General features: G+C 35.6%; 1 protein-coding gene across 2 annotated transcripts in view; it reads left to right on the forward strand.

Moving 5' to 3' along the window:
- SCLT1 (sodium channel and clathrin linker 1) overlaps positions 1 to 22,018 on the forward strand; it is a 226,361-nt gene that overhangs the window by 177,316 nt on the left and 27,027 nt on the right. The window lies entirely within an intron of this gene.

The raw sequence follows: 22,018 nt of genomic DNA on the forward strand, positions 1-22,018 counted from the left end.
ATCTGTTTCGCCTGCAAAACCTGAAATAATTTGTTCTCCAGCCCTTGAGAAAAAGTTATCTGACCCTTCCTCAGAAAAAACTTGAGATTTTTGTGCTGAATGAGATGGGAAGCTCAAGAGCTTCAGCATGGAAATGAGATCAGAGGGCTTTGAGCAAAGTGATGTGATCAGACTTAAATGTTCAACAGATGATTGTAATCACTGTATGATCTATATCACTATGATTTACTATAGTAAACCTAAAACTACTCTAAAAAATAAAGTCTATTAAAAAAAAGAATGGACTGTAAAGAGGCAAGGGTAAGAGAAGGGAGAAAGAAACTAGTACTAGTCCGCATATAAAATAGTGGTGGCTTAAACTCAGTTATAAAGGGTTGGTGATAATCACAGGAAGTTTGCTTTGGGCTGTTAAGTATGAGCTGCGCAAAAGATATTTAAGTCAGGATATCAACTAGTCAATTATGTATATAAGTTGATATTCAGGGGCGAGGTTACAATAAGAGCTATAAACTCATGAATGACTAACATACATATGATTTTTAAAGTCATGGAATGAGAACATGTTGAAAAAGAGGATAGAGAGATGGAAACTGTGAGGACTGAGTTTCAAAATGTAAACTTTAGGGAAATTATTCCACTGAGAAAGACTGATAAAGCGTATCCAGAAAAATAGAAATAAAGACAAAATAGTAAAAATAAAAAAATTCAGAAAATGAATAAGCAATAATGGGTGATATTTATTGAACGCTTAATGTGTGCATTTTTCTAAGCAACTTACATGTACTTAATCTTTACAGCAACCCCACAAAGTGTATAACATTATTAATTATGGTTTTACAGATAGCCAAACTGAGGCCAAAGGAGGTTAAGGAACTTGTATAAGATCACATAGATAATGAATAGACATATCTAGGTTTTACATTCAGTTTGGGTGAAGACACTATGCTCTTAACCATTATGTTTTATAAAAATCTGTTATTCATTGGTTAAGATAAGGACCCTGCTGAGAATGGACCTTCTAATTTGGTACCATGTGGTGACTTTGTTAGCCATGATAAAAGGAGTTTTGGTGAAAGATTGAAATGAAATATATTTAAAATGAAAGAGTTAATGGTGAACTAGGCAATTTGAACTAACCCTCCACCACAAGTAAAAAAGTTGAATTATAGAAAGCATCTACAAAGCGCACTAAAGAACTAACAACAACAAAAAAAATCATTACCAGTTAGGCTTAGTGTCAGGGATGCAAAGTTAGTATAACATTGGAAAATCAATTAATATAATTTACAACATTAACTTATTAAAAGAGAAAAATCATAAGATCTTTTCAATAGATACAGAAAAAGCATTTGATAACATTTAATATTTTTTGAAAAAATATTTTTGAAATATTTTTGAAAAATATTCCTTAAAAAAACTAGGAATAGAATTTCCTTAATTTTCTAAAGCCATCTATTCTATGGCAAACGTTGTTCTCAGTGGCAAAAAATAATGTCAATAACATTCTTTTGAAGACTGAGAAGATGTCAGAGAAGTTCACTATTACCATTTCTATTGATCTTTGTACTGGAGTCCTAATCAGTGCACTAAGGCAAGAAAAAGAAATAAAAGGTTGACAAAATGGAAAGGAAGACAACATGGTTGAATATGTAAAAAGTCCAAAATAATTGATAGACAAACTATTAAGTGAGTATAGAAAAACCATTTGTAATCTACATACCAGTAACAAACATTTCAAAATTAAACTTTAAAAGTAATTTATAATTACATCAAAAAACATCACATACCTAGCAACAAATCTAACAAACAATATGTAAGACTTTTGTTTGAAAACTGTATATAATATTAAGAGTAATTAAAGTCTAAATAAAGGCAGAGACCATGTTTATTAATTAGAATGCTAAATATTATAATTATGTTCATTCTCCCCCACCAATATACCTATAGATTCAGTGTAATCCCAGTTAGAATCCTAGCACATGGAGCAATATCTGAAGTATATTAAGGTTAAAAAAAGGTAATGTAACAGTAGATATAGTATTCTACTCATTATCTAAGAGTGAGGAGTATGTGTGCCTGTGTATGTGTTTGTGCACATATGTGTATATAAACAACATATGTACACACACAGTCATACACACACATACACACATTTGTGTTTTTAAAAATGAAGAGGTGAGCCAAAAAGTAATTCAAAGGTAATCTCTGAGAGGAGAGAGGGGGACAGAATGAAGGGTAGACTTCTTTGAATGAACTTTGTTGTAGATTTATAAGCTTAATTTTGGAACTATATAAATGTTTATATAATTATTTTTCAAATTAAATCAAAATTTGAAAAGCAATACCTAAAATTCAAAAGTAAAATTAAACAAATTAATTTAATTATATAGGAAGTTGATGGCTTAACTACATAGATGAATTATTTCAAGTGATATTAAACATAGTAATTAGACTGTGTGGGATAAAGCCTAAGGATTAAAGGAAATGCAAGAAATAATAAACTGTTTTTAGTAGTCATATTGTTAGAAATAATATTCATGGTGGTGTTCTGAAACTTATAATTATAGGATAAGGCAGCTATTATAAAAGTTTTTAAGAACCAAATTTTTCATCATAAAAGAGAAGAAACTCAAAAGAAATTGAATAAACTTGTAGTTCTAAATTGGAATTGGAAATATGAGTTTATGAACTCAAGATGTATTTTACTCTTTAAAAACGTGTATTCCCTAGTTCAATCTTTTCAGTAAACAGTGAAAACAAGACCAGTATTCTTACAAGGTCTTAAAAGAAACCAAAGGGCGGGCACAGTGGCTCACGCCTGTAATCCCAGCACTTTGGGAGGCCAAGGCGGGTGGATCATGAGGTCAGGAGATCAAGACCATCCTGGCTAACACGGTGAAACCCCGTCTTTACTAAAAATACAAAAAATTGGCCGGGCATGGTAGCGGGTGCCTGTAGTCTCAGCTATTCGGGAGGCTGAGGCAGGAGAATGGCGTGAACCCGGGAGGCGGAGCTCACAGCGAGCCGAGACAGCGCCACCGCACTCCAGCCTGGGCAACAAAGCAAGACTCCATCTCAAAAAAAAAAAAAAAAAAAAAAGGAAAAGAAACTGAAAGGTCTCCTAAAAGAGACTAAGACTCTTTGGAAAAATGATTGATTAGAGATTTGGGACAGGACAGTACAAGATAAGCTTAGAAAATACTTTGTCATCACAAAAAGCAAAGAGAAGGTATCAAGATTACTGGGGTCACATCAAAATGGCCTATGGACCAACTTAAGGTAGCTCCCCCGGCCCATGTGGGGAGTATCTGCATATCAAAAAGAATATGTGCAATAAATTGAAACATATCAAACATATTTTTTAAATTCATGACTTCAAAATGGTTTTAAGTAAAGAAAAAAAGTCTTTGGTCACCTTTGGAAGATGCTGTAGAATTAACTCATTCTAAAAGAAAAAATATGAATAAAAGGAAAAATCAAGTGTTCTTCTACCTTTCCTTTATTCACTGTATGTTACCAAATGGCATTTGGTCTTTTGTGCCATAACAGACCTAGTGTGAAGCCTCCAACTTTGTTTTTCTTTCTCAGGATTGGTCTGACTGGGGTCATTTGTGGTTTCATACAAATTTTAGGATCATCTTTTCCATTTCTGTGAAAAATGTCATTGGAATTTTGATAGGCATTGCATTGAATCTGTAGATCACTTTGAATAGTATCAACATTTTGACAGTATTAATTTCTTCAGTTCATGAATACAAGATATCTTTCCAATTATTTGTGCCTTCTTAAATTTCTTTTATCAAATTTTGGTAGTTTTCAATATGGAGATTTTTCCCTTCTTGGTTGAATTTATTCCTAGGTATTTTATTGTTTTAGTAGCTATTGTAAATGGAATTGTTTTCTTGATTTCTTTTTCAGATAGATTGCTGTTAGTGTATAAAAATGCCACTGATACTTTGTGTGTTGATTTTGTAACCTGCAATTTTACTGCATTTGTTTATTCTAGCAGTTTTTTGATGAGGTCTTCAGGGTTTTGTATACGTAAGATCATTTCATCTGCAAACAGGGGCAATTTAACTTCTTCCTTTCCAATTTGATGCCTTTTATTTGTCTTGCCTAATTTCTCTCGGTAGGACTTTCAGTACCATATGGAATAGAAGTGGCAAAAATGGGCATCCTTGTCATGTTCTTGACCTTCAGAGGAAATAATTTCAATTTTTCACCATTAAATATGATGTTAGCTGTGGATTTTTCATATATACCCTTTATTGTGTTGAGGTAGTTCCCTATTTTGGATAGAAAATTGATTTTTTAGAAAAATCAAAGAATGACCTCAAAAATTAAAGATATTTTAGATTTTAACTTCGGTTGTATACATGTATATTTTAACATATAAGGTTAAATATATTTAACCAATAAATACTTTAATTCATGGCATGAATATCTTATAAATTCAATTTTTATTACCAAATCTTATTTTAAATGTTCTGTGGTTTATACTTTTTTAAAAACCTATAATGCAGGTACTCTAGAAAGGAAATTTTCAGTTTTGTTTTTAATTACAGACAAATTTATTGTCATGAATTATTTCTCCTCAAAAGCGTAAACTGAGGCAGAGATCTGGCATGGGCACAAAAGGTCGGTGTTCCCACATGTGGCAAATGCTAAAGATTAAAGTAGAGATGAGAAAGAAAAGGACTTAAATCAATTTAGAGGAAGATGAACAACTAATGTATCAGTGATATGAAAGCCCTGTGTCCTTTCCACAGAGAAGTTTGGTATCCTCGTGACTTGGCAGCTGTCTTCCCTCAGAGCAAATAATTCAAGAGAAAGCATGAACCAGATGGGCTATAACTGTTTTAAAAAAAAAAAAGGATAGAAATATAATAGATTTTAGGAATAAGCATAATTATCTGGCTTGAGAGTTGAAGGTAAGAAATAAACTACAGAAGAAAAGATTCAAAGCTCAGCAGTGAATCACAATTTTGCAAGAATATATTTACTGGAACATAAATTTGTAACCAAAAATTAATCATAAATGGAATCTTTAATGATTTCTGATTAAAATTCTGTAGGCCGGGTGCAGTGGCGCATGCCTGTAATCCCAGCACTTTGGGAGGTCAAGGCGGGCTGATCACGATGTCAGGAGATCGAGACCATCCTGGCTAACACAGTGAAACCCGTCCCTACTAAAAATACAAAAAATTAGCCGGGTGTGGTGGCGGGCGCCTGTAGTCCCAGCTACTCGGGAGGCAGAGGCGGGAGAATGGCATGAACCTGGGAGGCGGAGCTTGCAGTGAGCTGAGATGGCGCCACTACACTCTAGCCTGGGCGACAGAGCGAGACTCCCTCTCAAAAATAAAATTAAAATAAAATAAGATCTGTGATAGCGAATGTTTATATGATGAAATGTACCTGCATTTGTTGGCTTTTAAGAGGCAATAAATCTTGACAATAAAAGATAGTTGAACGCTGAAATCTAAGAAAGAAATATCACAAAAGGCAGTTCCTTTTTAGTCATATTGTGGAATTACTATTCCCACAGAGATTATTCTGATGTAATCTTCACTGCTCAGTAATTTTATTATAGCTTTATTGCTGAATTACTAATCTCTTTTTTCTGAAGTTCTCAATTTTACCCATTTGAGAAAGAAAATTTCTGACCCCCCCCAAAAATCTGCTGCCTAGTTTCTGTTTCTCTCTCTCTCTCCCCACCACTCAGTCCTTCCTTCCCTTATTGGCTTTTAGATGCCTATGCCTGTATTTAAAGTGAAAATAGTTTCTCTGTCTCGTTTCCTCTTCTTCCCTACATTTTATTACCAAGCTTATTTTATCCAGATGTTTGAATAATTTTTCTTTTACTTTCTATTTTTATGTACTCACGTACAAGCTTCAAAGAAACAGGCCCTTCTGATCTTATCAAATTATTTTTTTAAAGATACTCATTCTTATGCTATTAATTATCTGTTGAATTCTTCACTGCACCGTCCTGCAGCTCTACATCTTACCTGGTATTTGCCCTCATGTTGTAACTGTCAATAGATCATTTACCATATGTCTTGTTATTACCTTAATTTCTGCATTTCAAAACTCAATTTATACTATATTTTCCAAATTGATTTCTTCTTTAACAGTCTTTCTTCATTGATACCACTATTCCCCTAGTTCCTGAATATAAAACTTTATAGCCATCTTTGACTCATTCTTTGTATTTATCTTCTTTCAGTAACCAAGTCCTATTGATTCTTCTTTTGAAATGCCTTCTATCTTTTCATTCCCGCTTCCATGACTCTAGAACTGCATTAGTTACCTATTTCTATGTAACAAATTACCCCAACATTTAGTTCTTAAGAAAAACATTTATTATTTTATAACTTAATGGGTCAAAAATTTACTCATGAAGTAATTGGAAGTGGCTTATCTGGGTGAATCTGTCACAAGGTCTTTCATGAAGTATCAATCAAAATGTCATCTGAAGACTTAATGGGAGTGGAGGATCTGCTTCCAAGATTACTTACACCTCTGTAGATAGAAGGCCTAAGTTCCTGTTTCTGGCCAGACCACTTCCTAGCCATGTGACCTTTCCACAGAGAAGTTTAGTATCCTCATGACTTGGCGGCTGTCTTCTCTCAGAGCAAGTAATTCAAGAGAAAGCAAGAAGGCGTAATGCTTTTTGTGACCTAGTCTCCTAAGTCACATTTTTCTATTCATTAGAAGTGAGTTGCTAAATCCAGACCATATTAACAGTAAGGGGTTTTAGGGCCGACCTTCTGAAGACATGAATCTCCAAGAATTTCTGGCCATATTTTATAACCACCATAAGACCAAATCTGCATATTTTACTTGTGTAAATATTTGCTTATATTGTCCTCTCAACTCATCTTTGCATGTAACTTCCTTGATCTTGAACTCCTCAACCTCTAAAACAATGAGAAATAGATTTCTCTTTTTAACCATCCAGTTTATGGTATTTTGTTATAACCCCATGAATAGACAAAGACAACAACACAGGATAGATGAAAGTCAACTTCTGTTTTTCCCATGTTGTAGTCATTCATCCCTGAAACATTTAATGACAAGACTCTCCTTTCCTTGCTATTATACTTTGCACTGCCCCTTTTGTCATAATTTGTGTTCATATATGTGTGGATCTGTTTCTGACATATCTTTTATGTTCTGTTGGTTTGTTTGTTTATTCTTGTGTCAATACCACACTGTCTTATTTATTATACCTTTGTAAGACCCTTTTGAAAACAACTACAAGATTTGAAAAGCAACCTGATACCTAATTACAGTCATTTCTCTTACCTTGTCCTTTTTTGTAAAAATATCTTACCTATTCTTGGTTCTGGGCATTTCTGTGTTCATATTAGAATTGTATGTCAAGTTCCTTAAATAAATTTGATGGAATTTTAATTTGAATTCTATCAACTTTATAGATAAATTTAGAACAAGCGACATAATTAAAAATTTTATAATATTAAGTCTGTCAATCTATGTACGTGAAATATCTCTCCATTTGTTTAGGTCTTCTAAAATGTCTCAATAAAGTTAATTTCCTTGTAGAAATCTTATACCTTTGTCAAATTTATTTTAATTTCATTTTCTCATTGTTGCTTATACATAGAAATGTGAAAGCTTTTTGTTGCTGACGATACTTTCTTTACCCAGTGACCTTACTTAGGACAAAAGCTGTAGAATCTTTTGGATTTTGACCATATCATCTATCAATATAACAGTTTTATCTCTTCTAATAACTATATGTTTTGTTTCTCTTTCTTGATTATTGCACTAGCTAGGACTTCCAGTGCAATATACAGAGTAGGGATAGTCAGGATTCTTATTCTTGTTCCCAATCTTAAAAGGAAAGCTTTCAATTTTCATCATTTCATATAATATTTTCTGTGTTTGGTGATAACCTCCATCACATTCAGGGAGTTTCCTTTTGTTATTACTTTACTAAGAGCTTTTGTCACGAATATTAATTTTGTTTTTTCGAGACAGAGTTTTTGCTCTTGTTGCCCAGGCTGGAGTGCAGTGGCATGATCTCAGCTCACTGCAACCTCCGCCTCCCAGGTTCAAGTGATTCTCCTGCCTCAGCCTCCCAAGTAGCTGGGATTACAGGCATGCACCAGCACGCCTGGCTAGTTTTTGTATTTTTAGTAGAGGCGGAGTTTCACCACGTTAGTCAGGCTGGTCTCAAACTCCTGACCACAGGTGATCCACCTGCCTCGGCCTCCCAAAGTGCTGGGAGCCAGAATGCTAGGCCTACAAATACTAAATTTTATAAAAGCTTTTGCTGCATTGTTCTATGAATTTGTTCTATGTAATCTGTTAATGGAATAAATTTTATGGATTGATTTTGCTAATGTACCAAATTTTCATTCCTGTGACAAAACCAACATGATTGTAATGCATTCTCCTTATATATATTTCTGGATTTGGTTCGTTAGAGTTTTATTTAATATATGTTTGTCTATGTTCATGAGAGAGATTGACCTGAAATCCTTTCTTGAACTCCCAAGTTATATCAAAGTTATGTTAGCCTCAAAAACAAATTGAAGAGTAGCCCTTCTTTTTTTGTAATCTTGTATATTTTATGGAGTTTTGAAAGTGTTTATTCCTTGAATATTTGACAGAATTCTCCAGCGAAGTCTCTTGGCCTGGAATTTTGTTGTTGTTGCTGTTGGGTTTTTGTAGGAGTATTTTTTTTATTGTTGATTCAATCAAAATGTATTTAACAGTGATATAATTCTTCAGATTTTATATTTCTTTATTGACATAGTTTTGGTAAATTTTATTTTTGTAGAAATACATCCATTTCTTCTAAATTTTTAATATTTTTGGATATGTTTTCCATATTATTATCCATTTAATATCTGCAGCATCTGTAATACCTCCTTTTGCATTCCTGATATTATTATACCTTGTCTCTCTTTTTTCTTTATCACTCTTAACAGAGTTTCTCAATTGTTTTACTCTTTATAAATAACCTTTGATTTTTAATCTTTTCTGTTTTGTGTTTATTACCTAATTTTATTACTTTCTGCTCTTTGTTAACCCTCTCCTTTCTTTCATGTTGCTGTTCTTTTTTCTGACGTCTTGAAATAGAAACATGACTCAAATTTTCACCTTCTCTTTTTTCCGAATGCATGCATTCTTCAATGTTATAATTTTTTCCCTATGTCTTGACATAACTTTAGTATACGTTTTGATATATGTCGTGCTATTATTTAGTTCAAATTATTTTCCTTTTTTTTTTTTTTTCTGAGACAGGGTCTCACTCTTTCACACAGGCTGAAATGCAGTGGCACAATCTCAGCTCACTGCAACCTCCACCTCCCAGGTTCAAGCAATTTTCCTGCCTCAACCTCCCAAGTAGCTAGGACCACAGATGCCCAACACCACGAATGGCTAATTTTTGTGTTTTTTGTAGAGACAGGATTTCATTATGTTGCCCAGTCTGGTCTTGAACTCCTGGACTCAAGCAACTGATCCTCCTGCATTGGCCTCCCAAAATGCTGAGATTATAAGAGTAAGCCACTGCACCTGGCCTCAAATTGTTTACTAATATTTATTATCTTTTTTAATCTACACATTATATATAAGTACATTTTCGTATAAATTCTAAAGTTCTTAAACATATCCAGTCATTTTAGTTATTTTTTTCTTAATTGTTTCTATGTTTCATAGATTTAGAAACAGTAGATAGCTCAGTTTCAGGCCATTTCATTCATTGATACTTAGTGTAATTCAAAATATACTGGGATTTGTTTTTATTGTATTATTTAGTACTTTCTATTTCTGACATCTTTGCTTTATTCCTTTTTTCTTTCTCATCTTTTTAATTCATTTGGTATTTTTTTAATCATTCTGCTTTTTTCCCTAATATTTGGAAATTAATTACTCATATTATTTTGGTGACTACCCTACCTGTTATACCACATATACTTAGGAAGTCTGAAGTTAATCAAAGCTTTTATTCTCCTCCCAGAAAACTCAAGAACCTTGAAACATATTAGCACCATTAATTTCTCTTACCCAGCTTATATATTATTGTTGTCAGGTTAATTACTATTTAGTGAAAAATATATTACTGTAATGAACTATATATGAACAGTAATAAATGTAAAACAAAGTAATATATATGAACAGTAATATATTTATTGTATATTACTGAATGTATGAGATACTAGAAGCAATGTAGAACAAAGTACTAAATATATATGAACAATACTGTTCTCATACATTCCATCTGGGACTACTTTCCTTATGTCTGAATTATGTCTTTCAGAAGTTCCTTTGGTAAAGATCTACTGGTGATGAATTCTCAACTGCTACTCATAAAATATATTTACTTTTTGTTTATTCTTGAAAGATATTTTTGCTGGGATGGAATTCCAACTTGACAGGTATTTCCTTCTAGAACATTAAAGATAATATCTTTGGGAGCTGTGAACTGACAAAACATCAAGAGTTTACGCAGTGATAAGAAACATGAGAGTTCCAGCTGACCAGAGTGGAACATCCTTGTTGAACACCCAAGGTGTACAATAAAGATTTCAGGATTGCTTTATCCTATTGTTAAAACTAAACTAGCCTAGAGTAAAAAGAATTGAAAATCTGTCTTGATAAAGCTAAAAACAAGCTTCAAAAGGAACAAGCTGGTCCTCAAGTAACTTAACTACCTGCCAGAACAAATCTAACACTTTTATTACTAGATAAACAAAAGCAGGAAAATGGTACCCATAACCAGAAAAAAAGAAAAACAAAAACTAGTGCATCTAAACACACCCAGAAATGGCCAGGTGCAGTGGCTCACACCTGTAATCCCAGCACTTTGGGAGGCTGAGGTGGGTGGATCATGAGGTCAGGATATCGAGACCACAGTGAAACCCCGTCTCTACTAAAAATACAAAAAATTAGCCGGGCAAGGTTGTGGGTGCCCGTAGTCCCAGGTACTTGGGAGGCTGAGGCAGGAGAATGGCGTCAATCTGGGAGGCAGAGCTTGCAGTGAGAGGGGATACAATTATTAATTTTTAAATTTTTATTAATTAATTAAAAGTATTAAAAGATGAGAACTTTAAACCAGCTATTGTAAATATTCTTAGTGATTTAAAGGAACACATGAAGATGATAAGGAGAGAAATGGAAGATACAAAAAAGGAACCAATGGAAACCTGTGGATGAAAAATATTAGAGAATTTTAAAACTCACAAAATGGGATTAACAGCAGATCATACACTGCACAAGAAAAGATCAGAGAACTTGAAGAGAGCAAAAGAAACCATCCAAAAATGAAACATAGTGAGAAAAAAAGACCAAAGAAAAATTATGCACAGAGAGCCTGAGAAACCTTAGGGACGATAGCAAGCAGTATAAAATACATACAACTGTACTCCCAGGAGGGCAGGGATGGGAGTGTGGGAGTGTTTTAAGAAATAATGGGCCAGACATGATGGCTCATGCGTGTAATCCTAGCACTTTGGGAGGCCGAGGCAGGTGGATCACCTGAGGTCAGGAGTTCAAGACCAGCCTGGCCAACATGGTGAAACCCCATCTCTACTAAAAATACAAAAATTATCCAGGAGTGGTGGCACATGCCTGTAATCTCAGCTATTTGGGAGGCTGAGGCAGGAGATAGAGGTTGCAGTGAGCCAAGATCATGCCACTGCACTCCAGCCTGGATGACAGAGTGAGACTCCAGCTCCAAAAAAAAAAAAAGAAAAGAACTAATGGCCAGATTTTTTCCAAACTTGATGAAAACCCTTTGCGTAGTAATCTGCTACTGCATAACAAATTGCTCCAAAATTTAGGGACTTAAAACAGCAAACATTTATTTTCTCACAGTTTTTGAGGATTAGGAATCTAGACATGTTGGAATCAGAATGCCTCTGACTCAGGGTTTCTCATAGAGTTACAGTCAATGTGTTGACTAAAGCTGCATCATCTCAAAGCTTGACCAGGAAAGGATCTGCTCCCAAGCTCACTCTGTAGCTGTTGGCAGGCCTCAGGTCTTCACTGGCATTGGCAGGAGACATCAGTTCCTTGCCTTGTTGATCTCTTCATGGGTCTAAAATGTTGTAGCTTGCTTCCCTCAGAGTGAGGAGAGAGGGGGAGCAAGTGAGGGAGAAAGGGAAGGAAGTTGAGAGAGAGAAAGTAAAACAAAGGTCAAGATCTTTATTTAAGCTAATCTTGAAAGTGACATCACATCATGTTAACCATATTCTGTCAATTAGAAGTGAGTCCCTGGGTAGAGCCCCAAAGGTGAGACTGCATAAGGACCTCATAAGGTAGGGATCATTGAGGTTCATTTCAGAGCTTACCCGCCACATCATTACATCACACCATACACAAAAATAACCTGAAATGAATCATAGACCTAAGCATAAAAAAGGAAAACAATAAAATATCTAAAAGAAAATCTTATGATAAGCAAAAATTTCTTCCAAGACACAAGAATAAATTACAAAAAATTTGATAAAGTGGACTATATTAAATTAAAAACTTCTGGCCAGGTGCGGTGACTCATGCCTGTAATGCCAACACTTTTAGAGGTCAAGGTGGGCAGATCAACTTGACGCTACGAGTTCAGAACCAGTCTGGCTAATAAGATGAAACCCCTATCTCTACTAAAATTACGAAAGATTAGCCAGGTATGGTGGCATACCCCTGTAATCCCAGCTACTCAGGAAGCTGAAGAGTGAGAATTGCTTGAGCCTGGGAGGTGGTGAGCCGGGATTGTGCTACTGCACTCCAGCCTGGGCCACAGAGCAAGAGTCTGTCTTAAATATAAATAAATAATAAACAATAAAAATAAATAAAATTTAGAAAATGTCTGCTTTTCAAAAGCCACCATTAAGAAAATGAAAAAAGACTGTGAGAAAAAAAAATTGCAATTAGTATATCTGACAAAGGACTTGATTTTTTTAATCTTTCAACTCAATAATAATAGACAATTTTACTACAAAGTTAAATGTATACTCATCATACAAACATGCAGTTTTACTCACAGATGTTACCCAAGAGAAATGAAAACACATCCACACAAGAGACCAACCTGAGCAACATAGTGAGACCTCGTCTCTACAAAATAAAAAATAATAAAATTAACCAGGCATGGCAGTGCATGCCTAAAGTCCCAGCTACTTGGGAGGCTGAGGTAGGAGGATCACCTGAGCCCGGGAATTTGCAGCTGTGAACCCCAATCATGCCACTGCACTCCAGCCTGGGCAGCAAACCAAGACTGTTTCCAAAAATAAAACCAAAATATATTGACACAAAAAACCTGTACACAAGTATTTATAGATATTTTATTTATAATGGCTGAAAATGAGAACCCAAATGTACATCACCAGGTGCATGGATAAACACTCAGAAATAAAAAGGAACAAACCACTGATACACACAACAACATGGATGAATCTCAAAAACGAGATTGAAAATTAAAAAACCAAACATAGAAGACTACATACTGTATGATCCCATATGTGTGAAATTCTAGAGAAAGCAATTCTAATTTATAATGATAAAACACTTTGGATGCGTAGGACTGGGATTTGAGGGGTGGGGCAGTGACTGCAAAAGGGAAGAGGGAACTTTTTATTTAGGGAGATGGAGTCTCGCTCTGTCGCCCAGGCTGGAGTGCAGTGGCACGATCTTGGTTCACTGCAACCTCCGCCTCATGGGTTCAAGCCATTCTTTTGCCACAGCCTCCCAAGTAGCTGGCACTACAGGCATGTGCCACCACGCCCAGCTAATATTTATATTTTTAGTAGAGACGAGGTTTCATTGTATTGGCCAGGCTGGTCTCAAATTCCTGACCTCAAGTGATCCACCCACCTCAGCCTCCCAAAGTGCTGGGATTACAGGCGTGAGCCACCGCACCCGGCTTATTCTATATCTTAATTCCTGTGGTAGTTACATGAGTGTATGCTTTTGTCACATCTCACCAAACTACACTCAAAATGGCTGTACCTTATTTCCCACAATTATGTCCCAATAAGGTTGATTTTAAAACCAAAATAAATATTGCCTTTGCATGATTCACTGTCTCCTGTCCTCCTGAGATTCTGATCAAAGGTATTTTAAACTTTTATTTTGCATTTCTCTCTCTCTCACCCTCTTTATTTTTCATCTTTTTTTCATTGTACTGTATTCACACAGTCTCTTCTGATCTGTTATTTTACAAATTATCTTTTTTAATGTTCAATTTGCTGTTGTATATTCTTAAGGGGTTGGCTGGTTGGTTTGTTAACTATTATTTTAGGTTCATGGATACATGAGCAGGTTTGTTGTATAGGGAACTTGCATGTCACAAGGGTTTGGTATACCTATTATTTTGTTACACAGACAATAAACATAGTACTTGATAAAACTATCTGATCCTCTCTCTACTCCCACCCTCCACCCTCAAGTAGATGTCTGCTGTTTCCTTCTTTGTGTCCATGTATACTCAATATTTAGCTCCCACTTGTGAGAACATGCAGTATTTGTTTTCTGTTCCTGTGTTAGTTCACTTAGGACTGTGGCCTCCAACTCCATCCATGTTGCTACAAAGGACATAATCTCATTCTTTTTTTTGACTGCATTGTATTCTATGGTGTATGTATACCATATTTTTTTAATCCGTCTACCATTGATGGGCATTTAGGTTGATTTTGTGACTTTGCTCTTGTGAATAGTGCCACAGTGAATCTACACATGCATGTGTCTTTGTGGTAACAATAATTTATATTCCTTGGGGCATATACCTAATAATGGGAATGCTGGGTTGAATGGTATACTTCTGTTTTAAGTTCTTTGAGAAATCTCCAAACTGCTTTCCACAGTAGCTGAACTAGTTTCTATTTCCACCAGCAGTGGAAAAGCATTCCCTTTTCTCTGCAACTTTGCCAGCATCTGTTATTTTTTTGACTTTTTAATAATATCAGTTCTGATGTGTGTGAGATAGTATCTCATTGTGGTTTTGATTTGCATTTCTATAATGATCAGTGATGTTGGGCATTTTTTCACATGCTTGTTGGCCACATATATGTCTTCTTCTGAAAGTGTCTGTTCATATCCTTTGCCCACTTTATAATGAGGTTGTTTTTTTCTTACAAATTTGTTTAAGTATCTTGTAGATTCTGGATATTAGACTTTTATAGCATGTATAGTTTGCAAATATTCTCTCCGTTCTGTAGATTGTCTATTTACTCTGTTGATAGTTTCTTTTGCTGTACAGAAGCTCTTTAGTTTAATTAGGTCCACATGTCAACTTTTATTTTTGTTGCAACTGCTCTTGGAGTCTTCGCCATAAAATATTTGTCAGGGCCTATGTCCAGATGGTATTCCCTAGGTTATCTTTCTGGGTTTTTGTAGTTTTATTTTATATTTAATTTTCCAATCAACCTTAAGAAGATTTTTGTATATGGAATTAGGGGTCCGCCTTCGGTCTTCCACATATGGCCAGTTATGTCAGCACCATCTATTGAATAGGGAGTTCTTTCCGTATTACTTGTTTTTGTCTACTTTGTCAAAGATTAAATGGCTGTAGGTGTGTGACTTTATTTCTGGGCTGTCTATTCTGTTCCATTGGTTTGTGTGTCTTATTTTTTACCAGCACCATGCTGTTTTGGTTGCTGTGGCCTTGTAGTATAGTTTTCAGTTTGTTAACATGGTGCCTCCAGCTTTGTTCTTTTAGTTTAGGATTGCCTTGGCTATTCAATCTCTTTTTTGGTTCCATATGAATTTTTAAATAGTTAAATAGGTTTTTTTTCTAATTCTGTGAAGAATGTCATTGGTAGTTTGATAGGAATAGTGTTGAATCTGTAAATTGCTTTGGGCAATATGACCATTTTAACAATATTGATTCTTCCTATCCATAGCATGGAATGCTTTTTCATTCATTTGTATCATCCCCAATTTCTCTGAGCAGTATTTTGTTATTCTCGTAGAGATCTTTCTCCTCCCTGGTTAGCTACATTCCTATTTTATTCATTTTGTGGCTCTTGTGAATTGGATTGTGTTCTTGATTTGGGTCTCAGCTTAGATGTCACTGATGTATAGAAATGCAATGGATTTTGGTACATTAACATTGTATCGTGAAACTTTGCTGAAGACATCAGATCTAGGAGCTTGTGGGCAGAGACTAATGGGTTTTCTAGGTCTAGAATTATATCATCCATAAACAGAGATAGTTTGACTTCCTCTCTTCCTATTTGGGTACCTTTTACTTCTTTCTTTTGCTTCATTGCTCTGCCTAGGATTCCAGTACTATGTTGAATAGGAGTAGTGAGAGTGGGCATCCTTGTCTTGTTCCAGTTCTCAGGGGGATGCTTCCAGCTTTTGCCCATTCATTAAGATGTCATCTGTGGGTCTGTCATATATGGCTTTTATAATTTTGAGATATGTTCCTTCAATGCCTAGTTTTTTGAGGGTTTTTAACATGAGGGGATGTTGAATTTTATCAAAAGCCTTTTCTAGACTGGACACAGTGGCTCACACCCAGCACTTTAGAAGGCCAAGACAGGCAGATCACTTGAGGCTAGGACTTCAAGACCAGCCTGGCCAACATGGCAAAGCCCCATCTCTACTAAAAATACAAAAATTAGCAGGGCATGGTGACATGTGCCTGTAATCCCAGCTATTGGGGAGGCTGAGGCATAAGAATCATTTGAATCTGGGAGGCCAAGGTTTCACTTAGCCGATATTGTGCCACTGCACTCCAGCCCAGATGACAGAGCAAAGAGAGTTTTCTGCATCTGTTGAGATGATAATGTGGTTTTTGTTTTCAGTTCTGTTTATGTGGTGAATCCCATTTCTTGATTTGTGTATGTTGAACCAACCTTGCATCCCAGGAATAAAGCTTACTTGATTGTGGCGGATTATCTTTTTGATGTGCTGCTGGATTCAGTTTGCTAGTATTTGTTGAGGATTTTTGCATCTATGATCATCAGGAATATTGACCTGAAGTTTTCTTTTTTTCTTGTATCTCTGCCAGATTTTGATACCAGGATGATTCTGGCCTCATAGATTGAGTTAAAGAGAAGTCCTTTCTCCTCAGTTTTTTGGAATAGTTTCAGTAGGAATGGTATCAGCTCTTCTCTATACATGTGGTAGAATTTGGCTGTGAATCCTTCTGAGCCCGGGATTTTTCTAGTTGATAGGTTTTTTATTATTGATTCATTTTCTGCAGTCACTATCTGTTGGTCTGTTCAGGGATTCAATTTCTTCCCAGTTCAATATTGGAAGGTTGTATGTTTCCAAGAATTTATCCATTTCTAGGTTTTCTGGTTTGTGTGCATAGAGATGTTCATAGTAGTGTCTGAGGTTTTTGTTTGTTTGTTTGTTGTATTTCTGTGGGGTTAATAGTAATGTCCCGTTGTCATTATGATTATTTATTTGGATCTTCTCTCTTTTACTTTATTAGTCTAGCTGGTGGTCTATCAATCTTATTTATTCTTTCAAAAACCAACTTCTAGATTTGTTGATCTTTACTATGGTTTTTTGCATCTCTGTTTTCCTTCAATTCAGCTCTGATTATTGTTATTTATTGTCTTCTGCTCGCTCTGGGGTGGGTTTGCCCTTGTTCCTGTAGTTCCTCTAGGTGTGATGTTAAGTTGTTAATTTGAGGTCTTTCTAATTTTTTTAGGGCGTTTAGCCCTATAACTTCTGCTTAACACCACTTTAGCTGTGTCCCCAAGATTCTGGTATGTTGTATCTTTGTTCTCATTAGTTTCAAATAATTTCTTGGTTTCTGCCTTAGTTTTTTGGTTTCCCAAAAAGTCATTCAGGAGCAGGTTGTTTAATTTCCATGTAATCATATGATTATGAGCAATTTCCTTAGTATTGATTTTTAATTTTATGGTCTTGCACTGTGGTCCAAGAGTGTGTTTAGTATGATTTTTGTTTTAATTTGCTGAGGGTTGTTTTATAACTGATTGTGGTCAATTTTAGAGTATGTGCCATGTGCAGATGAGAAGAATGTATATTCTGTTTGTTTTGGGTGGAGAGGTCTATAAATATCTGTTAGGCCTATTTGGTAAAATGTTCTGTGCAGATCCTGAATATCTTTGTTAGTTTTCTGATTTGATCATCTGTCTAATATTGTCAGTGGGGTGTTGGAGTTTCCCACTATCATTGTGTGGTTATCTAAGTCTCTTTGTAGGTCTCTAAGAATTAACCTTACGAATCTGGGTGCTTCTGTGCTGGATGCATATTTATTTAGGATAGTTAGGTCTTCTTGTTGAATTGAACCTTTTACCATTATGTAATGTTCTTCTTTGTCTTTTTTGATCATTGTGGGTTTAAAGACTGTTTTGTCTGAAATTAGAATAGCAATCCCTGCTTTTTTTCTGTTTTCCATTTGCTTAGGTTTTCTCCATTCCTTTACTTCGAGCCTATGGGTATCTTTGCATGTGAGATGGGTTCCTTGCAGATCACATAGAGTTGGGTCTTGCTTCTTCATCCAACTAACCACTCTGTGTCCTTTAATTTGGAGCATTTAGCCCATTTACATTCAAGGTTAATATTGATATGTGGAGTTTTGATCCTAGATCATACATCTGGTCTCTTTATATAATCCTATATTTCTCAGAAGCTTTATTCATTCTTCTCTGTTGTTTTTTCTTTGTTTTTATCTGAGTTATTTCAGAGAAACCAGTCTTCGGACTCTGAGATTCTTTCCTCAGGTTGGTTGATTCTGCTGTTAATACTTGTGATTGATTGTATTATGAAATTCTTGAAGTGAGTTTTTCAGTTCTATCAGTTCAGTTTGGTTCTTTCTTAAAATGATCATTTTGTGTTTTATGTCCTGTATCATTTTATTGTGTTTCTTACTTTCAAAGTTTGTTTCTGATCACTCCAATATCTCTTATCAGACAGATCTGTTTCTTTTGGTTCCTAAGCATCTTGTCTGGTTTCTCTATTTATTAGTGATTGCCCTTGAAAATTTTTGTTATAAAGCTTCCACAGTATGGAAACTTTGCCTTTGCCTCTTCTGAGTGCCTGAGAGCACTACTGGGTCTGAGAACTTCAACTAAGGGTGGGGTTTCTGGGCTTTGTTAATTTTGAGGTGTGTCTGTGGTCTGTGGCCACAGAAGATTATATTTTTTTCTTCTGCTTTGTTCATAACCAAAGTAGCTTCCCTGTAGTCCTGTGACTTTGAAAGAAGTGGCATGCATTCAGATATGGTTCACCTTTACCTTGAAGGGATGCTCTTTTGGGATACCAGATCAATGATGGAGAGGTTCTCTCCACCACACCCACTGTTAGTGGTAACAGAGTCAGATCCCAAGTGTGGAGTATTGTAAATGCCATCCTGGAAAGAGGAAGCGTTGGTGCTCCAAGATTCTGTTAGGTTTTCTCATTATAAGCTTTCATTCAGAAATTGTCTTGGAACATTTTCACTATATTTCCCTGTGTTTAATGCTTTTACAGAGTTGTAGTGGAGTTTTTAGTGAATTGATTAATCTGAATAATTTAATATGCCTTTACTAGATCCAAACATATATTCTTTAAAACTAACCCACCTCACTTAGCACAGTAATCGAGAACTTGGCTTCCAATAATTTTTGTCCCATACAGGGTTTGTATATGTCTGTGATCAATTATAGCATCCTGGAAATTGAAATGGACTGTGGCTCTAAAATAAATTATCAGAACTATTGCTGGGAATTAGTATCAGGATCATTAAGACCAATGTGGCGCCTATATAATACATAATAATTAAGAAACAGTAGTTGATCTTAGTATTATTTCTTGACTAAAATAAATATGTTGTGTACCATTATATTTTAACTATATTATTTTGTATGAGATGGTGAGGCCAGATGCAGATCAAGAGAGAGAAAATGGAAAGAGTTTTACAGCTTGTTATACTCACAGTTCTCTGGACAAACACTGCACACCACACAGGACCACTCAGGGGAAGCACTGGGGTCAGTCATGAGGTAGAAGGTGAAGGGGGTAACTGTGAGCACACACTTTATTGTGATTTTTACAGAAAGGAACAGATGATGCCATGGTGAACAAGTTTTAGGTTGGCTGATGTGAACAAGTTCAGTAGGCTCCATGGCATAGTGGCTGTTTCTGGGTTGGTTGGTTGGTTGGTTGGTTGGTTGGTTTTTTCTGTTTCCTGGCCCTAGAGTGATTATGGCAGATGTAGTGGCCCAGAATGTGAGAGCCCAATAAGGGAAGTAGTTGGAGTTGTACACTCAGCTGCTCAAAATAGAAACTGACCAGCCTCTTTGCCAGGGTCTCAAAACTAAGTCAAGACATTTAAGTCTTGACAAGTCAGAAATAAGTCAAGACATGTAACTATATTATACCTTGAGGCAACTCATAGTGTAGGATCCTAAGCCTGTGATACAAGGACACATTGCTCTAATGGACCAAAAGTGCCTAACCTAGTTTTATTTTTACACTGTGTTGAAACGGTAGCTGAGCAGTAAGGGTCTGTTGCATTGATTGAAATCTTCAAAACATCTTGAAAAAATGTACCATAATTTTTAACTATGTGTCTTCCTTAATGATGGACTGCCTGTGCTGAGGATGTCCTGTAAAGACTTAATATCCCACTTTCTAGCATACTAGCTTTTTCATCAGTCAGTATGCTTTGGTGATTAGAAACTGTAAATCTACTCAGAGAAAGCTTCTGCCACTTGGCAGATATTTTGCGTCCAGTTTAAGAGAAAGGCAGTGCTACTCCTTTGTTGGTTTCATTACATTTGATTTTCCCATTGTTTTCAGAACAAAAAAAAGTAAATCAATTTGGTTTAATGTCATTCTTATTTTAAAAATAACATGTAGACTATTAAAATGATATATATTAACTCTGCAGTAATAGAAGCTCATTAATATTTTATATGCTTGCTTTAACGTATTTATACACTTGCCTGAAAATATCCAAATCTGCTCTGATTCAGAATTTTAGTACCCCTGTAAAAGTATTCAGCAGTATTATTAGTATCTTCGCTGTCCATCTTTTCACTCTTTTAAGTTCAGAATTATAACTTGCAATTTAAAATGTCTAATACTTCGGTCTGCAGATGTATACAAATGGATCCAGAAACAAAAGCAGATCCCTTAAAACTCAGTTTAATTTATATAACAAACAACTGAGTGACCATTCTTTTCCAAGCATTCTGCTAAATGCTAGAAACACAGGACGAGTAAGGCTTTGCCACTAAGAACTTATTCTATCCCATTGCCTATTTTTGTTTCTCGAAACTAGCATTCATCACTGTCAGTAATTATGCTTTATACTTGTTTCTTTTACATGTTTTAAAATATTCTCTCTTTCCTATGGGACTATCAGCTCCATAAAGTTTATTTTATTCCTTACTGTATCCCTAGCTCTTAAAAGAGTGTCCAGCAGTAGTAGATACCCAGAACATATTTTTTGAATGAATGAATGAAAGCTAGTGAGTTTTATCAATTATTGTTTCTTTTCTAGGCCAAACTCTCCTTCCAATTTTGATCCTTTGTGGTCAAAGTTAGAATTTCAGCTTTTTGAAGTGCATTTGAACTTTTAAAACATAATATAATGCACCCCCAGTATTTAACAGACCTAAGAAACTTGAATTCTCATAATTGTACCACTGCTGTATAATGAGACTTGTTTCTCATCTTACAAACTTGAAAATGCTATTGATTCTAAGAATTGTTGGCCGGGCGCGGTGGCTCAAGCCTGTAATCCCAGCACTTTGGGAGGCCGAGACGGGCGGATCACGAGGTCAGGAGATCGAGAACATCCTGGCTAAAACGGTGAAACCCCATCTCTACTAAAAAATACAAAAAACTAGCCGGGCGAGGTGGCGGGCGCCTGTGTAGTCCCAGCTACTCTGGAGGCTGAGGCAGGAGAATGGCATAAACCCGGGAGGCGGAGCTTGCAGTGAGCTGAGATCCGGCCACTGCACTCCAGCCTGGGAGATAGAGCGAGACTCCGTCTCAAAAAAAAAAAAAAAAAAAAAAAAAAAAATTGTTATGAAAAAAAAAATTGTTATGTTGATAATAAAGGAATACATAGTCCTGA

The sequence above is a fragment of the Piliocolobus tephrosceles genome, chromosome 3 (genome assembly GCF_002776525.5).
Source record: "Piliocolobus tephrosceles isolate RC106 chromosome 3, ASM277652v3, whole genome shotgun sequence".
NCBI classification, from domain to species: domain Eukaryota; kingdom Metazoa; phylum Chordata; class Mammalia; order Primates; family Cercopithecidae; genus Piliocolobus; species Piliocolobus tephrosceles.